The following is a 27,380-nucleotide window of genomic DNA, read 5'->3' as shown; positions in this document are numbered from 1 at the left end:
GTGGGCCACTACCTCTACACTTTGAGCTCATTATACTTGAGCCAAACACATTTGCTCAGCCATTTCTTCTTGTTCTAGCCGAATTTAGAGAGAGAGGAAGTGAGAGTCTTGAGTTCATTTCAATATTGCTTAGAATTTGAAGAGAATTGAAGGTTGATTGTTGCTTTGTGGTCCTACACTTGGAATTGAGGCTCTAGGTAAGGGAACTCAACCTTTATTGATGTGTTTGAGCTAGTTCTTGCATGAGTCATGCTTCATTGTAGAACTAAGTCATATTTTGGTTCATTGTTGTTGATTTGAAGCTCATTTCATGCATGCATGTTTGTATTGTAGATGTTTGAGTTGTTTTCATGGCAAAGGGTTACATGCATGTTCATAATCATGTTTAAGTCCATGATTTCACCATGTTTTGAAAAGAATTGGCTCCTGAGAGCATCAAATTGAAGCTTCAAAATGGTTTGAATTCATGCATGTTTGCATGTTCATCTTGTGCTTGAAAAATGGTTTAAATTGGGTTTGAATTAAACACCCTTGGGCTTTGATTTCTTAAAATTGAGCTTTGAAACATGATATCCTATGTGTTTATAAATGTTTTCCAGAAAATGGGCCCAAGAGGATTGGTTTTGATGCTTTTGAGCTTGGTTTTGGACCTGGAGCTCGAATCTGGGATTTCCAGATTTCCGTCGTCCGCTCGAGCGGGGGAAGTGCCGCTCGAGCGGGAAAATCGAGCTTCCAGCATCTTGCACTGTTTTACAGTCCGCTCGAGCGGAGGATTGGGCGCTCGAGCGGAGTCATGTCTCAAGCTCGAGCGGGCGTCGAGCGGGGATTTCACCCATCCAGTACCTTTACAGTACGCTCGAGCGGGAAAGTTTGCACTCGAGCGAGTACCTTTGTTTGCCTGTACGCTCGAGCGGGGAAACCTGAGCTCGAGCGGGACTCTGTTTTTCTGAAAATCCTGAAAATGCTTTTAAATGTGCATTTTTGCATCCTCATCCCATCCTAGGTATTCTTAGGCCTAGTTTAAGGCATTTAGATGAGGATATCGTTGTAGAACACACCAAGGCAAATTAGAGATTAAGTTATGATATCTCCCAACTGTGTAGCTTAGTGTGTGTTCAACCTGTGAACTGTGTAGGGTTGGCAACTGGGGAGACACGCTCTAGCATACTGTAGCCCAGAACTCTGTGAGTAACAATTGTGTAAAGATATGTTCAACTGATATCTTTTGAATACTGAACTGAACTGTTTACTGAACTGGTATTATTTACTGAATGAATGTATGTCCTTTATTTCTGAACTGTACTGTGGCATCCTTAGTATCTACGGTTTACTGTTACTGTTACTGTCACAGAGATCTCTGTCGGTTCCCTCGTGGAACCACTACTGTTTACTGACTGATGGCCATCATTACTGTTCGGTCTTTTAAGACCTACTGTTACTGTTATGCTAATGGATGTACCACATATGACTGTTTACTGTACTGAACAACTGAATGACTGATTGAAATGAACTGTTTTCATACTGTAAGGACATTCATTCTAAACCCCTTTACGCTTTATGTTATTCACTGGGCTTTAGCTCACTGCTCATATATATATGTAGGTGTACAGGCACCGGACCGCAGCTAGAGGCGTCAGGGTTACTCCAGTTTTGTCAAGCCAGCCTTTGTGCCTCACTGTGAGGTTCCGAGTTGCCATGCTATGGCTTGGGGGTGTTTTGTCTGCTTTTCCCCCTTCTGTACTGTTTTACTGTTTTGTATAGACCGTACTGTTTTGTACAGACGGAATGTTTTCTGTACTGTTCTGTAGGGTTGAGTCCCTAGTTGAATGGATGTGAATATTGTACATACTGTTCTGTACTGTTTATGTGTGAATGTATGAAAAGCCTTTTTGCATACAGACTGTCACAGCTCAATGGACACTATTTATTTACTGTATTGGCTTCCGCCAGGCCCTGTACTCTGTCTTACTGTATTACCGTTCTGCAGGCCTTCGGTAATCTCGGATTACTGGCCGGTTACGGTGCTAAACCCATAGGGCCGGGTTTGGGTCGTGACAGAGTGGTATCAGAGCGATACTTACCACGAGTTATACCGCACACACGTGTCCAAATGAGCTATAGGGTGTCCTAGAAAAGTTATTAGGGCATCTCATGAACTTGAAAAGTGTGTGGTTATGTTATGACTGAATATCTGCTAATGTGTTAAACTGTTAAACAAATGACTGCTTATGTTTAAAACTGTTATAACTGCTTATAGTGAAATGGACAATGCAAATGAACCTGAGTCCTCATCTACTGAGGCAAGAATGGAAAGAATGGAAAGAATGATCGAACTGATAACTGCTAGACTTGAACAACAACAGAACCAACCGCCCCCACCTCCTCCTCCTCCGGTACAGCCGGAACCTAATGCGAATGTGGATGATGGGGATATTATTGCTCTCACCCATAAATTCAGCAAGATGAAACCGCCATCCTTTCAGGGAGGCCTCGAACCGTTAAAGGCTGAAGCTTGGGTGCTTGAAACAGAAAAATTATTTGAAGTGTTTCCGTGCTCGGAAGCGAATAAGGTATTGTTAGCTACCTTCACCCTCCAAGAAGAAGCTAGAAGGTGGTGGATGTTGATCCGTGATACAAATACTGTTATGACTTGGGCTCAGTTCAAGGAGTCCTTCTTTGAAAAGTACTTCCCTCAGTGTGTCAGGGATAGGAAAGTGACTGAATTTGAGCAACTGAAACAGGGCACCACGTCGGTTGCCGAATATGAAACGAAATTTACTGAACTTGCCCGTTATGCACCGCGCATGGTGGATACTGAATATAAGAAGGCCAGAAAATTTGAAGGTGGCCTTAATGTGGCAATACTTGACCGGATAAATGTTTTGAAATTACCGACTTTTGTAGGTGTTCTCGACCGGGCATTGATGGCCGAGTCGAACATTGCAGCAGTGAAACAATCTGAAACACCAACAACTGAATGGCATGGTAAAAGGCAGGGTTTCAAATTCAAGAAAGGCAAGCACAACCCAGCCAATAAGAAACAGAACACGGGATCAATGACTAGCCCCAGCCAAGGGAGTGGGTTCATTCCACCCTGCTCTGTATGTGGTAACAAGCATAAAGGGGTTTGTCACAAATTATCTGGAGCCTGTTACAGGTGTGGCAAGGTGGGCCACATGGTTAAAGATTGCCCTTCTGCTCCTCAAGGCAATAGCAAAGCTGCAGCCAGCGGCGCAGCATCAAATGCTCCACCAAAGCCTAACCCTAAAGCTACCGGGAAAGAGCCTGTGAGGCAAGGCCGAGTGTTCGCACTAGTACTGGGAGATGTGCAGAATACCGAGACCGTTGTGTCAGGTATTCTTTCTATTTGTGCACAAAATGCATATGTATTAATTGATTCGGGGTCTACACATTCTTATGTATCGCATGCTTTCTCACGGAAATTGAATAGACCCTTAGAACCTATGAACTATCTGCTAGTCGTATCATCACCCGTAGGGGGATCCATGACATGTGCTTATATGTACCCCGCATGTGAAATTATTGTTGGGGATATGCATCTGTTTATTGATTTACTGCCATTGAACATTGATCATTTTGATGTCATATTGGGAATGGACTGGTTAACAAAATATCATGCCACTATTGACTGTGTGACCAAGCAAGTTGTTTTCCGTCCACCTGGTCTGCCTGAATTTGTGTTTAATGGGAGTGGAGTAGTATCTCCTCCGTATTTGATTTCGTCAGTGAAAGCTGTTAAATTAATTAGAAAGGGGTGTAAAGGATATCTGTGTTCTGTACTGACTGTGTCGACTGATGATAGTATTAAAACTGATGTGAATTGTATTCCTATAGTCAGAGAATTTCCAGATGTTTTTCCAGATAATCTTCCAGGAGATTTGACTGATAGGGAGATTGAATTTACCGTTGATGTGATTCCCGGAACACAACCAGTTTCTAAAGCTCCGTACCGAATGGCCCCAACTGAACTGAAGGAGTTGAAAGTGCAACTACAGGAACTACTGGATAAGAAGTTTATCAGACCTAGCACTTCGCCATGGGGTGCGCCTGTTTTGTTTGTAAAGAAGAAAGATGGCTCACTGAGACTGTGCATTGACAACCGTGAATTGAACAAGGTAACTGTAAAGAATAAATACCCATTACCGCGTATTGATGACCTGTTTGATCAGTTACAGGGTGCTAAAGTATTTTCCAAGATTGATCTTAGATCCGGATATCATCAACTGAAGGTTAAACCGGAAGACATTGATAAAACTGCTTTTAGAACGAGGTATGGACATTACGAATTTTTAGTTATGCCTTTTGGAGTCACGAATGCACCAGCTGCTTTTATGGACCTCATGAACAGAATTTTTAAACCATACCTTGATGACTTTATTGTTGTATTTATCGATGACATATTGATTTACTCCAAAAGTATAGAACAGCATGAACATCATCTGAGACTTGCCCTACAAACCTTAAGAGAACAGAAACTGTATGCTAAACTGTCTAAATGTGAATTTTGGCTTGACCATGTTATGTTTCTGGGGCATGTTGTTAGCAAAAATGGAATTTCTGTTGATCCGCAGAAAATTGAAGCTGTAGTGAACTGGCCTAGACCGACCAATGTGACTGAAGTCCGAAGCTTTTTGGGGCTGGCTGGATATTACAGAAGATTTGTCAAGGATTTCTCCAAAATTGCCCTACCATTGACTCAGTTAACTTAGAAGGGGACATCATTTGACTGGACTGACCAAAGAGAATCTGCTTTTCAGGAGTTGAAAACTCGATTAGTGACTGCACCAGTTCTTACCTTACCTTCAGGTACGGATGGTTATACTGTATTTAGTGATGCTTCTCATAAGGGTCTGGGGTGTGTTTTAATGCAGAATGGGAGAGTTATTGCTTATGCTTCCCGACAGTTGAGACCACATGAAAAGAACTACCCGACCCATGATCTGGAACTTGCTGCAGTAGTATTTGCACTGAAAATCTGGCGTCACTATCTGTACGGGGTGACATGTGAAGTATACACCGACCACAAGAGTTTAAAGTATTTCTTCACACAGAAAGAACTGAACATGAGACAGCGGAGATGGCTGGAACTGATTAAGGATTATGACCTACAGATATTGTACCATCCGGGAAAAGCCAATACCGTTGCCGATGCATTGAGCCGGAAATCGATTGGAAACTTAGCCTGTTTGCTTACAGGACAGAAAGAGTTGCTTTGTGACCTTGAAAAATCTGAAATTGAGATTGTTTTGAGAGAACAAGGTGGAACCTTAGCTGCTATTTCTGCTCAACCGGCACTGATTGAAGAGGTTAAAGAAAAACAACAACTGGATGATTTCTTGAAGAAGATCATCGAGGAAAGAGAATCCAAACAGAGACCGGGATTCAAATTTGAGAATAATGTACTGAAATTTCAAGAAAGACTGTGTGTACCAAATGATACTGAACTGAAAAGAAGAGTTCTGCAAGAGGGCCACAACTCAAGATTTTCTATCCACCCGGGGAATACGAAAATGTACCAAGATCTGAAACAGAATTTCTGGTGGCCGGGAATGAAGAAAGAAATTGCCGACTTTGTGTCCAAATGTCTTCATTGCCAACAGGTCAAAGCTGAACATCAACGACCTGCTGGATTATTGCAACCCCTACCCATACCAGAGTGGAAATGGGAGCATATCACGATGGATTTTATCGTTGGATTGCCTCGCTCTAGAAAAGGTATGGATTCAATTTGGGTTATTGTTGATAGATTAACCAAATCTGCTCACTTCTTACCTGTCAAGACGATCTATAATGCGGACAAATTGGCTGTTATCTATATTGATGAGATTGTAAGACTGCATGGAGTGCCTGTGTCTATTGTTTCTGACAGGGATTCGAAGTTTACATCAAGGTTTTGGCAAAGTCTACAGACTGCATTGGGTACTGAATTGAGGCTGAGTAGTGCCTATCATCCTCAGACAGATGGACAGTCAGAAAGGACCATCCAAACTCTGGAAGATTTACTGAGAATGTGTGTCCTTGATTTTCAGGGAGATTGGGAAAGTCATCTGCCATTAGTTGAATTCGCCTACAACAACGGCTACCATTCGAGTATTGATATGGCGCCTTTCGAGGCATTGTATGGCAGAAAATGTAGATCTCCGATTTGTTGGGCAGAAGTTGGAGATGGGCCTTTGCTTGGGCCCGAAATCGTATATGAAACGACTGAGAAAGTGAAACTGATACAACAGAGACTGAAAACTGCGCAGAGCAGACAGAAAAGTTATGCAGATGTCAGAAGACGGGACAGAGAGTATGAAGTGGGTGATCACGTTTTTGTGAAAGTGACACCAATGAAAGGCCAGACTCGTTTTGGAGTCAAAGGCAAGTTAGCACCGAGATACGTCGGACCATATGAGATCATTGAGAAAATCAATCCGGTGGCGTATCAAGTTGCGCTTCCTCCTGAAATGGAGCATATGCATAACGTCTTCCACATCTCTATGTTGAGAGACTATCTTCGGGATCCTTTCCATGTAATAGAGCCTACTCGTGTAGTGCTGAGTGATGACTACACTTACGAGGAACGGCCTATACAGATTGTTAACAGACGGATCAAGAAACTGAGAAACAAAGAGATCCCGCTAGTGAAAGTTGACTGGCAGAACCATGGTGGTGTGTATGCCACTTGGGAAAGGGAAGATGACATGGCCAAAAGATATCCTGAACTGTTTCCACTGAATCCTGTTTTCTTCCAGAATGAAGGTAACTCGAGTTTAGAGGACTAAACTCTTTATAAGGAGGGGAGACTGTAACAACCCTCATACTGTTTACTGATTAATGACCGATTGATCGCCGATTACTGTTAAACGAGACTGATAATGACTGATAACTGACTGATAATTGAACTGATTAAAAGTACTGAACTGACTGACTGAAACTGGAAACCGAATTGATTGAGTATATGTTAGTTAAATTGCATTCTATCTGTTTGATTGTATGATTATCTGTTCATACTTATATGTTTAAACTGCTAATTGAAGGCCTTATCGGCGGCCGAATTAGAAACTGATTGATGTTTAATGATCATCATAATTTATGTGATTTTGTGGTGTATTTACCTGAAAACTGATTAGGTATGATTAAATTAGATTAAAATATGCTAATTAAAGAGTTGGACTTAATTACCGTTTTGCCCTTGAGTGGGCCACTACCTCTACACTTTGAGCTCATTATACTTGAGCCAAACACATTTGCTCAGCCATTTCTTCTTGTTCTAGCCGAATTTAGAGAGAGAGGAAGTGAGAGTCTTGAGTTCATTTCAATATTGCTTAGAATTTGAAGAGAATTGAAGGTTGATTGTTGCTTTGTGGTCCTACACTTGGAATTGAGGCTCTAGGTAAGGGAACTCAACCTTTATTGATGTGTTTGAGCTAGTTCTTGCATGAGTCATGCTTCATTGTAGAACTAAGTCATATTTTGGTTCATTGTTGTTGATTTGAAGCTCATTTCATGCATGCATGTTTGTATTGTAGATGTTTGAGTTGTTTTCATGGCAAAGGGTTACATGCATGTTCATAATCATGTTTAAGTCCATGATTTCACCATGTTTTGAAAAGAATTGGCTCCTGAGAGCATCAAATTGAAGCTTCAAAATGGTTTGAATTCATGCATGTTTGCATGTTCATCTTGTGCTTGAAAAATGGTTTAAATTGGGTTTGAATTAAACACCCTTGGGCTTTGATTTCTTAAAATTGAGCTTTGAAACATGATATCCTATGTGTTTATAAATGTTTTCCAGAAAATGGGCCCAAGAGGATTGGTTTTGATGCTTTTGAGCTTGGTTTTGGACCTGGAGCTCGAATCTGGGATTTCCAGATTTCCGTCGTCCGCTCGAGCGGGGGAAGTGCCGCTCGAGCGGGAAAATCGAGCTTCCAGCATCTTGCACTGTTTTACAGTCCGCTCGAGCGGAGGATTGGGCGCTCGAGCGGAGTCATGTCTCAAGCTCGAGCGGGCGTCGAGCGGGGATTTCACCCATCCAGTACCTTTACAGTACGCTCGAGCGGGAAAGTTTGCACTCGAGCGAGTACCTTTGTTTGCCTGTACGCTCGAGCGGGGAAACCTGAGCTCGAGCGGGACTCTGTTTTTCTGAAAATCCTGAAAATGCTTTTAAATGTGCATTTTTGCATCCTCATCCCATCCTAGGTATTCTTAGGCCTAGTTTAAGGCATTTAGATGAGGATATCGTTGTAGAACACACCAAGGCAAATTAGAGATTAAGTTATGATATCTCCCAACTGTGTAGCTTAGTGTGTGTTCAACCTGTGAACTGTGTAGGGTTGGCAACTGGGGAGACACGCTCTAGCATACTGTAGCCCAGAACTCTGTGAGTAACAATTGTGTAAAGATATGTTCAACTGATATCTTTTGAATACTGAACTGAACTGTTTACTGAACTGGTATTATTTACTGAATGAATGTATGTCCTTTATTTCTGAACTGTACTGTGGCATCCTTAGTATCTACGGTTTACTGTTACTGTTACTGTCACAGAGATCTCTGTCGGTTCCCTCGTGGAACCACTATTGTTTACTGACTGATGGCCATCATTACTGTTCGGTCTTTTAAGACCTACTGTTACTGTTATGCTAATGGATGTACCACATATGACTGTTTACTGTACTGAACAACTGAATGACTGATTGAAATGAACTGTTTTCATACTGTAAGGACATTCATTCTAAACCCCTTTACGCTTTATGTTATTCACTGGGCTTTAGCTCACTGCTCATATATATATGTAGGTGTACAGGCACCGGACCGCAGCTAGAGGCGTCAGGGTTACTCCAGTTTTGTCAAGCCAGCCTTTGTGCCTCACTGTGAGGTTCCGAGTTGCCATGCTATGGCTTGGGGGTGTTTTGTCTGCTTTTCCCCCTTCTGTACTGTTTTACTGTTTTGTATAGACCGTATTGTTTTGTACAGACGGAATGTTTTCTGTACTGTTCTGTAGGGTTGAGTCCCTAGTTGAATGGATGTGAATATTGTACATACTGTTCTGTACTGTTTATGTGTGAATGTATGAAAAGCCTTTTTGCATACAGACTGTCACAGCTCAATGGACACTATTTATTTACTGTATTGGCTTCCGCCAGGCCCTGTACTCTGTCTTACTGTATTACCGTTCTGCAGGCCTTCGGTAATCTCGGATTACTGGCCGGTTACGGTGCTAAACCCATAGGGCCGGGTTTGGGTCGTGACAGAGTGGTATCAGAGCGATACTTACCACGAGTTATACCGCACACACGTGTCCAAATGAGCTATAGGGTGTCCTAGAAAAGTTATTAGGGCATCTCATGAACTTGAAAAGTGTGTGGTTATGTTATGACTGAATATCTGCTAATGTGTTAAACTGTTAAACAAATGACTGCTTATGTTTAAAACTGTTATAACTGCTTATAGTGAAATGGACAATGCAAATGAACCTGAGTCCTCATCTACTGAGGCAAGAATGGAAAGAATGGAAAGAATGATCGAACTGATAACTGCTAGACTTGAACAACAACAGAACCAACCGCCCCCACCTCCTCCTCCTCCGGTACAGCCGGAACCTAATGCGAATGTGGATGATGGGGATATTATTGCTCTCACCCATAAATTCAGCAAGATGAAACCGCCATCCTTTCAGGGAGGCCTCGAACCGTTAAAGGCTGAAGCTTGGGTGCTTGAAACAGAAAAATTATTTGAAGTGTTTCCGTGCTCGGAAGCGAATAAGGTATTGTTAGCTACCTTCACCCTCCAAGAAGAAGCTAGAAGGTGGTGGATGTTGATCCGTGATACAAATACTGTTATGACTTGGGCTCAGTTCAAGGAGTCCTTCTTTGAAAAGTACTTCCCTCAGTGTGTCAGGGATAGGAAAGTGACTGAATTTGAGCAACTGAAACAGGGCACCACGTCGGTTGCCGAATATGAAACGAAATTTACTGAACTTGCCCGTTATGCACCGCGCATGGTGGATACTGAATATAAGAAGGCCAGAAAATTTGAAGGTGGCCTTAATGTGGCAATACTTGACCGGATAAATGTTTTGAAATTACCGACTTTTGTAGGTGTTCTCGACCGGGCATTGATGGCCGAGTCGAACATTGCAGCAGTGAAACAATCTGAAACACCAACAACTGAATGGCATGGTAAAAGGCAGGGTTTCAAATTCAAGAAAGGCAAGCACAACCCAGCCAATAAGAAACAGAACACGGGATCAATGACTAGCCCCAGCCAAGGGAGTGGGTTCATTCCACCCTGCTCTGTATGTGGTAACAAGCATAAAGGGGTTTGTCACAAATTATCTGGAGCCTGTTACAGGTGTGGCAAGGTGGGCCACATGGTTAAAGATTGCCCTTCTGCTCCTCAAGGCAATAGCAAAGCTGCAGCCAGCGGCGCAGCATCAAATGCTCCACCAAAGCCTAACCCTAAAGCTACCGGGAAAGAGCCTGTGAGGCAAGGCCGAGTGTTCGCACTAGTACTGGGAGATGTGCAGAATACCGAGACCGTTGTGTCAGGTATTCTTTCTATTTGTGCACAAAATGCATATGTATTAATTGATTCGGGGTCTACACATTCTTATGTATCGCATGCTTTCTCACGGAAATTGAATAGACCCTTAGAACCTATGAACTATCTGCTAGTCGTATCATCACCCGTAGGGGGATCCATGACATGTGCTTATATGTACCCCGCATGTGAAATTATTGTTGGGGATATGCATCTGTTTATTGATTTACTGCCATTGAACATTGATCATTTTGATGTCATATTGGGAATGGACTGGTTAACAAAATATCATGCCACTATTGACTGTGTGACCAAGCAAGTTGTTTTCCGTCCACCTGGTCTGCCTGAATTTGTGTTTAATGGGAGTGGAGTAGTATCTCCTCCGTATTTGATTTCGTCAGTGAAAGCTGTTAAATTAATTAGAAAGGGGTGTAAAGGATATCTGTGTTCTGTACTGACTGTGTCGACTGATGATAGTATTAAAACTGATGTGAATTGTATTCCTATAGTCAGAGAATTTCCAGATGTTTTTCCAGATAATCTTCCAGGAGATTTGACTGATAGGGAGATTGAATTTACCGTTGATGTGATTCCCGGAACACAACCAGTTTCTAAAGCTCCGTACCGAATGGCCCCAACTGAACTGAAGGAGTTGAAAGTGCAACTACAGGAACTACTGGATAAGAAGTTTATCAGACCTAGCACTTCGCCATGGGGTGCGCCTGTTTTGTTTGTAAAGAAGAAAGATGGCTCACTGAGACTGTGCATTGACTACCGTGAATTGAACAAGGTAACTGTAAAGAATAAATACCCATTACCGCGTATTGATGACCTGTTTGATCAGTTACAGGGTGCTAAAGTATTTTCCAAGATTGATCTTAGATCCGGATATCATCAACTGAAGGTTAAACCGGAAGACATTGATAAAACTGCTTTTAGAACGAGGTATGGACATTACGAATTTTTAGTTATGCCTTTTGGAGTCACGAATGCACCAGCTGCTTTTATGGACCTCATGAACAGAATTTTTAAACCATACCTTGATGACTTTATTGTTGTATTTATCGATGACATATTGATTTACTCCAAAAGTATAGAACAGCATGAACATCATCTGAGACTTGCCCTACAAACCTTAAGAGAACAGAAACTGTATGCTAAACTGTCTAAATGTGAATTTTGGCTTGACCATGTTATGTTTCTGGGGCATGTTGTTAGCAAAAATGGAATTTCTGTTGATCCGCAGAAAATTGAAGCTGTAGTGAACTGGCCTAGACCGACCAATGTGACTGAAGTCCGAAGCTTTTTGGGGCTGGCTGGATATTACAGAAGATTTGTCAAGGATTTCTCCAAAATTGCCCTACCATTGACTCAGTTAACTTAGAAGGGGACATCATTTGACTGGACTGACCAAAGAGAATCTGCTTTTCAGGAGTTGAAAACTCGATTAGTGACTGCACCAGTTCTTACCTTACCTTCAGGTACGGATGGTTATACTGTATTTAGTGATGCTTCTCATAAGGGTCTGGGGTGTGTTTTAATGCAGAATGGGAGAGTTATTGCTTATGCTTCCCGACAGTTGAGACCACATGAAAAGAACTACCCGACCCATGATCTGGAACTTGCTGCAGTAGTATTTGCACTGAAAATCTGGCGTCACTATCTGTACGGGGTGACATGTGAAGTATACACCGACCACAAGAGTTTAAAGTATTTCTTCACACAGAAAGAACTGAACATGAGACAGCGGAGATGGCTGGAACTGATTAAGGATTATGACCTACAGATATTGTACCATCCGGAAAAAGCCAATACCGTTGCCGATGCATTGAGCCGGAAATCGATTGGAAACTTAGCCTGTTTGCTTACAGGACAGAAAGAGTTGCTTTGTGACCTTGAAAAATCTGAAATTGAGATTGTTTTGAGAGAACAAGGTGGAACCTTAGCTGCTATTTCTGCTCAACCGGCACTGATTGAAGAGGTTAAAGAAAAACAACAACTGGATGATTTCTTGAAGAAGATCATCGAGGAAAGAGAATCCAAACAGAGACCGGGATTCAAATTTGAGAATAATGTACTGAAATTTCAAGAAAGACTGTGTGTACCAAATGATACTGAACTGAAAAGAAGAGTTCTGCAAGAGGGCCACAACTCAAGATTTTCTATCCACCCGGGGAATACGAAAATGTACCAAGATCTGAAACAGAATTTCTGGTGGCCGGGAATGAAGAAAGAAATTGCCGACTTTGTGTCCAAATGTCTTCATTGCCAACAGGTCAAAGCTGAACATCAACGACCTGCTGGATTATTGCAACCCCTACCCATACCAGAGTGGAAATGGGAGCATATCACGATGGATTTTATCGTTGGATTGCCTCGCTCTAGAAAAGGTATGGATTCAATTTGGGTTATTGTTGATAGATTAACCAAATCTGCTCACTTCTTACCTGTCAAGACGATCTATAATGCGGACAAATTGGCTGTTATCTATATTGATGAGATTGTAAGACTGCATGGAGTGCCTGTGTCTATTGTTTCTGACAGGGATTCGAAGTTTACATCAAGGTTTTGGCAAAGTCTACAGACTGCATTGGGTACTGAATTGAGGCTGAGTAGTGCCTATCATCCTCAGACAGATGGACAGTCAGAAAGGACCATCCAAACTCTGGAAGATTTACTGAGAATGTGTGTCCTTGATTTTCAGGGAGATTGGGAAAGTCATCTGCCATTAGTTGAATTCGCCTACAACAACGGCTACCATTCGAGTATTGATATGGCGCCTTTCGAGGCATTGTATGGCAGAAAATGTAGATCTCCGATTTGCTGGGCAGAAGTTGGAGATGGGCCTTTGCTTGGGCCCGAAATCGTATATGAAACGACTGAGAAAGTGAAACTGATACAACAGAGACTGAAAACTGCGCAGAGCAGACAGAAAAGTTATGCAGATGTCAGAAGACGGGACAGAGAGTATGAAGTGGGTGATCACGTTTTTGTGAAAGTGACACCAATGAAAGGCCAGACTCGTTTTGGAGTCAAAGGCAAGTTAGCACCGAGATACGTCGGACCATATGAGATCATTGAGAAAATCAATCCGGTGGCGTATCAAGTTGCGCTTCCTCCTGAAATGGAGCATATGCATAACGTCTTCCACATCTCTATGTTGAGAGACTATCTTCGGGATCCTTTCCATGTAATAGAGCCTACTCGTGTAGTGCTGAGTGATGACTACACTTACGAGGAACGGCCTATACAGATTGTTAACAGACGGATCAAGAAACTGAGAAACAAAGAGATCCCGCTAGTGAAAGTTGACTGGCAGAACCATGGTGGTGTGTATGCCACTTGGGAAAGGGAAGATGACATGGCCAAAAGATATCCTGAACTGTTTCCACTGAATCCTGTTTTCTTCCAGAATGAAGGTAACTCGAGTTTAGAGGACTAAACTCTTTATAAGGAGGGGAGACTGTAACAACCCTCATACTGTTTACTGATTAATGACCGATTGATCGCCGATTACTGTTAAACGAGACTGATAATGACTGATAACTGACTGATAATTGAACTGATTAAAAGTACTGAACTGACTGACTGAAACTGGAAACCGAATTGATTGAGTATATGTTAGTTAAATTGCATTCTATCTGTTTGATTGTATGATTATCTGTTCATACTTATATGTTTAAACTGCTAATTGAAGGCCTTATCGGCGGCCGAATTAGAAACTGATTGATGTTTAATGATCATCATAATTTATGTGATTTTGTGGTGTATTTACCTGAAAACTGATTAGGTATGATTAAATTAGATTAAAATATGCTAATTAAAGAGTTGGACTTAATTACCGTTTTGCCCTTGAGTGGGCCACTACCTCTACACTTTGAGCTCATTATACTTGAGCCAAACACATTTGCTCAGCCATTTCTTCTTGTTCTAGCCGAATTTAGAGAGAGAGGAAGTGAGAGTCTTGAGTTCATTTCAATATTGCTTAGAATTTGAAGAGAATTGAAGGTTGATTGTTGCTTTGTGGTCCTACACTTGGAATTGAGGCTCTAGGTAAGGGAACTCAACCTTTATTGATGTGTTTGAGCTAGTTCTTGCATGAGTCATGCTTCATTGTAGAACTAAGTCATATTTTGGTTCATTGTTGTTGATTTGAAGCTCATTTCATGCATGCATGTTTGTATTGTAGATGTTTGAGTTGTTTTCATGGCAAAGGGTTACATGCATGTTCATAATCATGTTTAAGTCCATGATTTCACCATGTTTTGAAAAGAATTGGCTCCTGAGAGCATCAAATTGAAGCTTCAAAATGGTTTGAATTCATGCATGTTTGCATGTTCATCTTGTGCTTGAAAAATGGTTTAAATTGGGTTTGAATTAAACACCCTTGGGCTTTGATTTCTTAAAATTGAGCTTTGAAACATGATATCCTATGTGTTTATAAATGTTTTCCAGAAAATGGGCCCAAGAGGATTGGTTTTGATGCTTTTGAGCTTGGTTTTGGACCTGGAGCTCGAATCTGGGATTTCCAGATTTCCGTCGTCCGCTCGAGCGGGGGAAGTGCCGCTCGAGCGGGAAAATCGAGCTTCCAGCATCTTGCACTGTTTTACAGTCCGCTCGAGCGGAGGATTGGGCGCTCGAGCGGAGTCATGTCTCAAGCTCGAGCGGGCGTCGAGCGGGGATTTCACCCATCCAGTACCTTTACAGTACGCTCGAGCGGGAAAGTTTGCACTCGAGCGAGTACCTTTGTTTGCCTGTACGCTCGAGCGGGGAAACCTGAGCTCGAGCGGGACTCTGTTTTTCTGAAAATCCTGAAAATGCTTTTAAATGTGCATTTTTGCATCCTCATCCCATCCTAGGTATTCTTAGGCCTAGTTTAAGGCATTTAGATGAGGATATCGTTGTAGAACACACCAAGGCAAATTAGAGATTAAGTTATGATATCTCCCAACTGTGTAGCTTAGTGTGTGTTCAACCTGTGAACTGTGTAGGGTTGGCAACTGGGGAGACACGCTCTAGCATACTGTAGCCCAGAACTCTGTGAGTAACAATTGTGTAAAGATATGTTCAACTGATATCTTTTGAATACTGAACTGAACTGTTTACTGAACTGGTATTATTTACTGAATGAATGTATGTCCTTTATTTCTGAACTGTACTGTGGCATCCTTAGTATCTACGGTTTACTGTTACTGTTACTGTCACAGAGATCTCTGTCGGTTCCCTCGTGGAACCACTACTGTTTACTGACTGATGGCCATCATTACTGTTCGGTCTTTTAAGACCTACTGTTACTGTTATGCTAATGGATGTACCACATATGACTGTTTACTGTACTGAACAACTGAATGACTGATTGAAATGAACTGTTTTCATACTGTAAGGACATTCATTCTAAACCCCTTTACGCTTTATGTTATTCACTGGGCTTTAGCTCACTGCTCATATATATATGTAGGTGTACAGGCACCGGACCGCAGCTAGAGGCGTCAGGGTTACTCCAGTTTTGTCAAGCCAGCCTTTGTGCCTCACTGTGAGGTTCCGAGTTGCCATGCTATGGCTTGGGGGTGTTTTGTCTGCTTTTCCCCCTTCTGTACTGTTTTACTGTTTTGTATAGACCGTACTGTTTTGTACAGACGGAATGTTTTCTGTACTGTTCTGTAGGGTTGAGTCCCTAGTTGAATGGATGTGAATATTGTACATACTGTTCTGTACTGTTTATGTGTGAATGTATGAAAAGCCTTTTTGCATACAGACTGTCACAGCTCAATGGACACTATTTATTTACTGTATTGGCTTCCGCCAGGCCCTGTACTCTGTCTTACTGTATTACCGTTCTGCAGGCCTTCGGTAATCTCGGATTACTGGCCGGTTACGGTGCTAAACCCATAGGGCCGGGTTTGGGTCGTGACAGAGTGGTATCAGAGCGATACTTACCACGAGTTATACCGCACACACGTGTCCAAATGAGCTATAGGGTGTCCTAGAAAAGTTATTAGGGCATCTCATGAACTTGAAAAGTGTGTGGTTATGTTATGACTGAATATCTGCTAATGTGTTAAACTGTTAAACAAATGACTGCTTATGTTTAAAACTGTTATAACTGCTTATAGTGAAATGGACAATGCAAATGAACCTGAGTCCTCATCTACTGAGGCAAGAATGGAAAGAATGGAAAGAATGATCGAACTGATAACTGCTAGACTTGAACAACAACAGAACCAACCGCCCCCACCTCCTCCTCCTCCGGTACAGCCGGAACCTAATGCGAATGTGGATGATGGGGATATTATTGCTCTCACCCATAAATTCAGCAAGATGAAACCGCCATCCTTTCAGGGAGGCCTCGAACCGTTAAAGGCTGAAGCTTGGGTGCTTGAAACAGAAAAATTATTTGAAGTGTTTCCGTGCTCGGAAGCGAATAAGGTATTGTTAGCTACCTTCACCCTCCAAGAAGAAGCTAGAAGGTGGTGGATGTTGATCCGTGATACAAATACTGTTATGACTTGGGCTCAGTTCAAGGAGTCCTTCTTTGAAAAGTACTTCCCTCAGTGTGTCAGGGATAGGAAAGTGACTGAATTTGAGCAACTGAAACAGGGCACCACGTCGGTTGCCGAATATGAAACGAAATTTACTGAACTTGCCCGTTATGCACCGCGCATGGTGGATACTGAATATAAGAAGGCCAGAAAATTTGAAGGTGGCCTTAATGTGGCAATACTTGACCGGATAAATGTTTTGAAATTACCGACTTTTGTAGGTGTTCTCGACCGGGCATTGATGGCCGAGTCGAACATTGCAGCAGTGAAACAATCTGAAACACCAACAACTGAATGGCATGGTAAAAGGCAGGGTTTCAAATTCAAGAAAGGCAAGCACAACCCAGCCAATAAGAAACAGAACACGGGATCAATGACTAGCCCCAGCCAAGGGAGTGGGTTCATTCCACCCTGCTCTGTATGTGGTAACAAGCATAAAGGGGTTTGTCACAAATTATCTGGAGCCTGTTACAGGTGTGGCAAGGTGGGCCACATGGTTAAAGATTGCCCTTCTGCTCCTCAAGGCAATAGCAAAGCTGCAGCCAGCGGCGCAGCATCAAATGCTCCACCAAAGCCTAACCCTAAAGCTACCGGGAAAGAGCCTGTGAGGCAAGGCCGAGTGTTCGCACTAGTACTGGGAGATGTGCAGAATACCGAGACCGTTGTGTCAGGTATTCTTTCTATTTGTGCACAAAATGCATATGTATTAATTGATTCGGGGTCTACACATTCTTATGTATCGCATGCTTTCTCACGGAAATTGAATAGACCCTTAGAACCTATGAACTATCTGCTAGTCGTATCATCACCCGTAGGGGGATCCATGACATGTGCTTATATGTACCCCGCATGTGAAATTATTGTTGGGGATATGCATCTGTTTATTGATTTACTGCCATTGAACATTGATCATTTTGATGTCATATTGGGAATGGACTGGTTAACAAAATATCATGCCACTATTGACTGTGTGACCAAGCAAGTTGTTTTCCGTCCACCTGGTCTGCCTGAATTTGTGTTTAATGGGAGTGGAGTAGTATCTCCTCCGTATTTGATTTCGTCAGTGAAAGCTGTTAAATTAATTAGAAAGGGGTGTAAAGGATATCTGTGTTCTGTACTGACTGTGTCGACTGATGATAGTATTAAAACTGATGTGAATTGTATTCCTATAGTCAGAGAATTTCCAGATGTTTTTCCAGATAATCTTCCAGGAGATTTGACTGATAGGGAGATTGAATTTACCGTTGATGTGATTCCCGGAACACAACCAGTTTCTAAAGCTCCGTACCGAATGGCCCCAACTGAACTGAAGGAGTTGAAAGTGCAACTACAGGAACTACTGGATAAGAAGTTTATCAGACCTAGCACTTCGCCATGGGGTGCGCCTGTTTTGTTTGTAAAGAAGAAAGATGGCTCACTGAGACTGTGCATTGACAACCGTGAATTGAACAAGGTAACTGTAAAGAATAAATACCCATTACCGCGTATTGATGACCTGTTTGATCAGTTACAGGGTGCTAAAGTATTTTCCAAGATTGATCTTAGATCCGGATATCATCAACTGAAGGTTAAACCGGAAGACATTGATAAAACTGCTTTTAGAACGAGGTATGGACATTACGAATTTTTAGTTATGCCTTTTGGAGTCACGAATGCACCAGCTGCTTTTATGGACCTCATGAACAGAATTTTTAAACCATACCTTGATGACTTTATTGTTGTATTTATCGATGACATATTGATTTACTCCAAAAGTATAGAACAGCATGAACATCATCTGAGACTTGCCCTACAAACCTTAAGAGAACAGAAACTGTATGCTAAACTGTCTAAATGTGAATTTTGGCTTGACCATGTTATGTTTCTGGGGCATGTTGTTAGCAAAAATGGAATTTCTGTTGATCCGCAGAAAATTGAAGCTGTAGTGAACTGGCCTAGACCGACCAATGTGACTGAAGTCCGAAGCTTTTTGGGGCTGGCTGGATATTACAGAAGATTTGTCAAGGATTTCTCCAAAATTGCCCTACCATTGACTCAGTTAACTTAGAAGGGGACATCATTTGACTGGACTGACCAAAGAGAATCTGCTTTTCAGGAGTTGAAAACTCGATTAGTGACTGCACCAGTTCTTACCTTACCTTCAGGTACGGATGGTTATACTGTATTTAGTGATGCTTCTCATAAGGGTCTGGGGTGTGTTTTAATGCAGAATGGGAGAGTTATTGCTTATGCTTCCCGACAGTTGAGACCACATGAAAAGAACTACCCGACCCATGATCTGGAACTTGCTGCAGTAGTATTTGCACTGAAAATCTGGCGTCACTATCTGTACGGGGTGACATGTGAAGTATACACCGACCACAAGAGTTTAAAGTATTTCTTCACACAGAAAGAACTGAACATGAGACAGCGGAGATGGCTGGAACTGATTAAGGATTATGACCTACAGATATTGTACCATCCGGAAAAAGCCAATACCGTTGCCGATGCATTGAGCCGGAAATCGATTGGAAACTTAGCCTGTTTGCTTACAGGACAGAAAGAGTTGCTTTGTGACCTTGAAAAATCTGAAATTGAGATTGTTTTGAGAGAACAAGGTGGAACCTTAGCTGCTATTTCTGCTCAACCGGCACTGATTGAAGAGGTTAAAGAAAAACAACAACTGGATGATTTCTTGAAGAAGATCATCGAGGAAAGAGAATCCAAACAGAGACCGGGATTCAAATTTGAGAATAATGTACTGAAATTTCAAGAAAGACTGTGTGTACCAAATGATACTGAACTGAAAAGAAGAGTTCTGCAAGAGGGCCACAACTCAAGATTTTCTATCCACCCGGGGAATACGAAAATGTACCAAGATCTGAAACAGAATTTCTGGTGGCCGGGAATGAAGAAAGAAATTGCCGACTTTGTGTCCAAATGTCTTCATTGCCAACAGGTCAAAGCTGAACATCAACGACCTGCTGGATTATTGCAACCCCTACCCATACCAGAGTGGAAATGGGAGCATATCACGATGGATTTTATCGTTGGATTGCCTCGCTCTAGAAAAGGTATGGATTCAATTTGGGTTATTGTTGATAGATTAACCAAATCTGCTCACTTCTTACCTGTCAAGACGATCTATAATGCGGACAAATTGGCTGTTATCTATATTGATGAGATTGTAAGACTGCATGGAGTGCCTGTGTCTATTGTTTCTGACAGGGATTCGAAGTTTACATCAAGGTTTTGGCAAAGTCTACAGACTGCATTGGGTACTGAATTGAGGCTGAGTAGTGCCTATCATCCTCAGACAGATGGACAGTCAGAAAGGACCATCCAAACTCTGGAAGATTTACTGAGAATGTGTGTCCTTGATTTTCAGGGAGATTGGGAAAGTCATCTGCCATTAGTTGAATTCGCCTACAACAACGGCTACCATTCGAGTATTGATATGGCGCCTTTCGAGGCATTGTATGGCAGAAAATGTAGATCTCCGATTTGCTGGGCAGAAGTTGGAGATGGGCCTTTGCTTGGGCCCGAAATCGTATATGAAACGACTGAGAAAGTGAAACTGATACAACAGAGACTGAAAACTGCGCAGAGCAGACAGAAAAGTTATGCAGATGTCAGAAGACGGGACAGAGAGTATGAAGTGGGTGATCACGTTTTTGTGAAAGTGACACCAATGAAAGGCCAGACTCGTTTTGGAGTCAAAGGCAAGTTAGCACCGAGATACGTCGGACCATATGAGATCATTGAGAAAATCAATCCGGTGGCGTATCAAGTTGCGCTTCCTCCTGAAATGGAGCATATGCATAACGTCTTCCACATCTCTATGTTGAGAGACTATCTTCGGGATCCTTTCCATGTAATAGAGCCTACTCGTGTAGTGCTGAGTGATGACTACACTTACGAGGAACGGCCTATACAGATTGTTAACAGACGGATCAAGAAACTGAGAAACAAAGAGATCCCGCTAGTGAAAGTTGACTGGCAGAACCATGGTGGTGTGTATGCCACTTGGGAAAGGGAAGATGACATGGCCAAAAGATATCCTGAACTGTTTCCACTGAATCCTGTTTTCTTCCAGAATGAAGGTAACTCGAGTTTAGAGGACTAAACTCTTTATAAGGAGGGGAGACTGTAACAACCCTCATACTGTTTACTGATTAATGACCGATTGATCGCCGATTACTGTTAAACGAGACTGATAATGACTGATAACTGACTGATAATTGAACTGATTAAAAGTACTGAACTGACTGACTGAAACTGGAAACCGAATTGATTGAGTATATGTTAGTTAAATTGCATTCTATCTGTTTGATTGTATGATTATCTGTTCATACTTATATGTTTAAACTGCTAATTGAAGGCCTTATCGGCGGCCGAATTAGAAACTGATTGATGTTTAATGATCATCATAATTTATGTGATTTTGTGGTGTATTTACCTGAAAACTGATTAGGTATGATTAAATTAGATTAAAATATGCTAATTAAAGAGTTGGACTTAATTACCGTTTTGCCCTTGAGTGGGCCACTACCTCTACACTTTGAGCTCATTATACTTGAGCCAAACACATTTGCTCAGCCATTTCTTCTTGTTCTAGCCGAATTTAGAGAGAGAGGAAGTGAGAGTCTTGAGTTCATTTCAATATTGCTTAGAATTTGAAGAGAATTGAAGGTTGATTGTTGCTTTGTGGTCCTACACTTGGAATTGAGGCTCTAGGTAAGGGAACTCAACCTTTATTGATGTGTTTGAGCTAGTTCTTGCATGAGTCATGCTTCATTGTAGAACTAAGTCATATTTTGGTTCATTGTTGTTGATTTGAAGCTCATTTCATGCATGCATGTTTGTATTGTAGATGTTTGAGTTGTTTTCATGGCAAAGGGTTACATGCATGTTCATAATCATGTTTAAGTCCATGATTTCACCATGTTTTGAAAAGAATTGGCTCCTGAGAGCATCAAATTGAAGCTTCAAAATGGTTTGAATTCATGCATGTTTGCATGTTCATCTTGTGCTTGAAAAATGGTTTAAATTGGGTTTGAATTAAACACCCTTGGGCTTTGATTTCTTAAAATTGAGCTTTGAAACATGATATCCTATGTGTTTATAAATGTTTTCCAGAAAATGGGCCCAAGAGGATTGGTTTTGATGCTTTTGAGCTTGGTTTTGGACCTGGAGCTCGAATCTGGGATTTCTAGATTTCCGTCGTCCGCTCGAGCGGGGGAAGTGCCGCTCGAGCGGGAAAATCGAGCTTCCAGCATCTTGCACTGTTTTACAGTCCGCTCGAGCAGAGGATTGGGCGCTCGAGCGGAGTCATGTCTCAAGCTCGAGCGGGCGTCGAGCGGGGATTTCACCCATCCAGTACCTTTACAGTACGCTCGAGCGGGAAAGTTTGCACTCGAGCGAGTACCTTTGTTTGCCTGTACGCTCGAGCGGGGAAACCTGAGCTCGAGCGGGACTCTGTTTTTCTGAAAATCCTGAAAATGCTTTTAAATGTGCATTTTTGCATCCTCATCCCATCCTAGGTATTCTTAGGCCTAGTTTAAGGCATTTAGATGAGGATATCGTTGTAGAACACACCAAGGCAAATTAGAGATTAAGTTATGATATCTCCCAACTGTGTAGCTTAGTGTGTGTTCAACCTGTGAACTGTGTAGGGTTGGCAACTGGGGAGACACGCTCTAGCATACTGTAGCCCAGAACTCTGTGAGTAACAATTGTGTAAAGATATGTTCAACTGATATCTTTTGAATACTGAACTGAACTGTTTACTGAACTGGTATTATTTACTGAATGAATGTATGTCCTTTATTTCTGAACTGTACTGTGGCATCCTTAGTATCTACGGTTTACTGTTACTGTTACTGTCACAGAGATCTCTGTCGGTTCCCTCGTGGAACCACTACTGTTTACTGACTGATGGCCATCATTACTGTTCGGTCTTTTAAGACCTACTGTTACTGTTATGCTAATGGATGTACCACATATGACTGTTTACTGTACTGAACAACTGAATGACTGATTGAAATGAACTGTTTTCATACTGTAAGGACATTCATTCTAAACCCCTTTACGCTTTATGTTATTCACTGGGCTTTAGCTCACTGCTCATATATATATGTAGGTGTACAGGCACCGGACCGCAGCTAGAGGCGTCAGGGTTACTCCAGTTTTGTCAAGCCAGCCTTTGTGCCTCACTGTGAGGTTCCGAGTTGCCATGCTATGGCTTGGGGGTGTTTTGTCTGCTTTTCCCCCTTCTGTACTGTTTTACTGTTTTGTATAGACCGTACTGTTTTGTACAGACGGAATGTTTTCTGTACTGTTCTGTAGGGTTGAGTCCCTAGTTGAATGGATGTGAATATTGTACATACTGTTCTGTACTGTTTATGTGTGAATGTATGAAAAGCCTTTTTGCATACAGACTGTCACAGCTCAATGGACACTATTTATTTACTGTATTGGCTTCCGCCAGGCCCTGTACTCTGTTTTACTGTATTACCGTTCTGCAGGCCTTCGGTAATCTCGGATTACTGGCCGGTTACGGTGCTAAACCCATAGGGCCGGGTTTGGGTCGTGACATATTAACTATTATTGATGTATATTGAGTGACCAAAAAAAAGATTAATTATATTTTTGATCTTTAAAATTTGAATTTTGTATCATTTTAGTCGCTAATATTTATATTAAGAATCAAATTAATATAATTTAGGGGATTTTTTTTTAAGATCCCTAGTATTAAAATTTTATAACATAAAGAACATTCAATATTTTAATAATGTCTAAGGTCCCTCAAGTTGATCTAGAGAAAATTCACGTCACAGAGAAAATTGGTCCAGAGAAATTTTAAATTCTCTGACCTTCCCTAAACTTCCCACTATAAATTTCTATGTCATTCCTTTCTCTAAATTTCTCTGCCTTCTATATACTTCCCACTCTCCTAAAGAAATATCTCTGTCTTTCCACAAAATTTCTCTACTCTTCTTGCCTCTTGTGAGCTCAACACTCCAGAAAAATTTGACAATTTCTCTAACTTCACCGGTCTTCCCACAAAATTACCTCTCCAAAGAAATTTTAAATTTCTCTGGCCTCCCTAACCTTTCATGGACTCTCCAAAGAAATTTCAAATTTCTCTGTCTTCCATATACTTCCCACTCTCTAGAGAAATTTCTCTGCCTTTCCACAACGTTACATCTCCAGAGAAATTTTGAAATTTCTTTGGCCTTTCAGCCTTTCCTGGACTCTAAGCTATTTTTTATTTGCCTCTCTTCTTGGACTGTCATACTGATGAGAAAGAAAGGGCCATACAAGAAAGAGATGAATTGAATAAGCCTAAGAAATTAGGAATACAAATATTTTGTTACCTGAAACAGCTTGAGGGCAGTAGAGGATCGATTCGGCGTTCATTGCGATCCACCGGCGGCAACTGAGTTGGATCCTGATTATACAGATGCAGAAGTTCTACTCCATCGCCGATGTCATGATCGAGCTTTGACGAGTGGTTGAGAAGAAAGTGAAAAACAGAGAGGAAAACAATGATGTGAAGAAGAAGAATAGTGAAGAAGAGAAGAGTCGAAAAGTTTCATCCACTGAACGTTGAAGATATTTTTAGTTTTTCTAGTTGTGATTTGCAAGGAAATTGATCAGATTTGAGAGAGAGAAATAAGATCTGCCATGGTTCTTGTTTCACTTGTAGAGAGAGAGCGAAAGAGAGAGAAGATTAAACACAGAGGCGGAGCTGTGTCTCTTCTCAATTTTGAATTTTTTTTTGTTTTTGTTTTGTGGTCATATTAAAATGTATTTTTTTTCTTTTAACATGTTCTTTAGTTAAAGATTTATTGTATTATTCATAATAAGTAGTTATTTGATACCTTGAGAACACTATATGGTATTATTTATGTAGTAGTCTAAACCAATAGTGTAGTAGGAAATTTTATGGATTGAATATAATTAACTCATTATTTTCAGGTAGTTAACAAGCTACTTAGTGTAATTTATGATTTCTCATGCTTTGAATATCACATAGGCAACACCATATAGTACTCTAAGACTATTTGATAATTTCTATTCAAAACACATCATTTATAAGTCATATTATCTCTAGGGCAAATTACATATACCCCTTAAGATTTGGCTAAATTACAAATACCCCTGAGGTTTGAGAAATTACAAATTTCCCTCTGAATGCTATATTTGCATAACAAATTAGGGGGTAATTTGTTATGAAATTTAAATCTCAGGGGGCAAATTGTTATGAAAATACAAACCTTAGGGAGCGGGATGTAATTTCCGAAACCTCAGGGGGTATCTGTAATTTAACCAAACGTCAAGGGAGGTATATGTAAATTGCCCAAAATTTAAGAATTTTGATCCTTAATTTTTTGTGCTAAAATTACAAACTTACATCACCATCTCACACCGAGCTATTATACACTATTATAAAATTTTGATTTGTTCTTATTAATAATGATTTTTAATTTCTTATGTTTAAATTTAGCTCATAAAATTATTATTATCTTAATGTTGATCACGATTTTTTTTTTAAAAAAATAAACAATTATAATTAATAAGTGTTCCTTCAAACTTAATTTCCTAACTCTGCCATTAGGGCCCTAATTTTTTTATTATAAATTTGCCTTTCAGCTCAATTATTATTTAAGAAATACATAGTACAAAAAAAAAAAAAAAAAAAGTTCTCTTTGCCCCCCATCCCACCTCTCTGCGTTTGTTGGACCCTTAGATTTTTTGTTTTTTTATTTTAAAAAAAGACCTTATAAAACCACCATCAGCTGCGTTGCTGACTTTGAGCAATTAAGAGAGTTTTCTTCTTTGATTTTTCCAAAAAATAAAATACAAAATAAAAGGAGTTGTGGTAGCAATATTCATATCCTTCATTTCTGAGGAAAAATCCCTTGGTTAGACCGTTCTTTTGAGTGCTAAGGAATCAACAATCCTCTGATCTGGTTCATTAGTTGACTCCATGGATTTTGAAATTTTTATTTATTATAAATTAATCAAAATTAATTCAGTTTCATCAAAATTTTAGCACCTCACTAAGAGATTAAGAATTTGAATCTCATTTTATATATATATATATATATATATAATTTGGGTGACTGTTTATCAATAACACATTTTTTCTCAAAGTCATAAGGCCATATATTGAAGCTGATGCCCATTCAGTGCGAGGAGATTAAGCCTTCGTTTCGCATTGACTTTTTTAGTTAGTGTTTTTTATGTTAGTACTCTTTTAACCTCGTTTAGTTTGATTTTTTGATTTTTTTGATTTTTGTAAAAAAAAAAATATAATAATTATATTTTAAATGTAATATTTTATTTTATTAACTTATGTATTTAATTTTATTTTTTTATATAAACCAAAAATCTAAAACCAAACGAAGTTGATAACTTTACAGAAAAGTTAGCATTTAAAACCTGGTAAACGGGGGAGCATCATCAGCAAGATGATACTATCTATCTCTATCTTTCTCAATACAATAAGACCAAGTCAAATGGTGAAATGCACAACTTGAAAATTGCTACAATTTCATGTCATTATGAAAGAAGTTCATTGGACGTAAGCTGGACGGAAGTCAGGATTATGAAAGAAGTTCATTGGACGTAAGCTGGACGGAAGTCAGGATGAGGAATAATTAAGAATAATATTTATTAACAACAATGTTTGAGATTTTTTTTTTTTTTTTTTAAGAGATCCCTACCATCTCTTTTGGAACTTAACCATTACTGCTAACAGCTTCAATTTTTCTTCCATAGATCAAGACTTTCTACTTATACACAAATTACATATTATCTCGGTTCATATAATTTTTTATTTATTTTTAATTACTATTCTCTACAGGTAAATATTTAAAGGTATTGAGTATGGAAAAAAAAAGGGGGGTTAATTATAAGAACATTTATATATAAGTTTTAATTTATGAACTTATAAATTTTTTTTGACCTTCAAGTCCCATTAAATTTTTAATAGTCGGAATTGCCATTCAAAATAATGATTGTTTATTATTTATGATTATTTATAAAGAAACATGATGATTTGATATTTATTTTGATCTTCAAAACTTTAAAACATCAATTTCAAATTAAATAAATTTAAAAAAATTATGTGCAAAAAGAAAAAAAAACTAATTATTGTGTTTGATTTCGGTTTTCTGAAAAATGTTTTTTTTTGTTTTAAATGAATATTTTTTAAATTTTAAGCATTTTTTTACCTTTTTAGATGCACATTATTTGGATATATCTAAATAGTAAAATATTTGTGAAAAAATATTTTAAAAAATT

At 40.2% G+C, this 27,380-nt stretch overlaps 1 long non-coding RNA gene across 1 annotated transcript in view; it reads right to left on the bottom strand.

Annotated features, from left to right (window-relative positions):
• Positions 1-24,999, bottom strand: part of LOC145791113 (uncharacterized) — a 42,324-nt gene extending 17,325 nt beyond the window's left edge. Inside the window, exon 1 of the long non-coding RNA XR_014330783.1 lies at positions 23,663-24,999. This is a non-coding gene — a long non-coding RNA (uncharacterized LOC145791113). The remainder of the gene's footprint in view (positions 1-23,662) is intronic.
• Positions 25,000-27,380: the final 2,381 nt, after the last annotated feature.

This window comes from Camellia sinensis, chromosome 5 (genome assembly GCF_055761805.1).
Source record: "Camellia sinensis isolate YWXY chromosome 5, ASM5576180v1, whole genome shotgun sequence".
NCBI lineage: Eukaryota > Viridiplantae > Streptophyta > Magnoliopsida > Ericales > Theaceae > Camellia > Camellia sinensis.
Note: the sequence above shows the minus strand (reverse complement) of the source record. Positions and strands in the feature narration are given on the sequence as shown.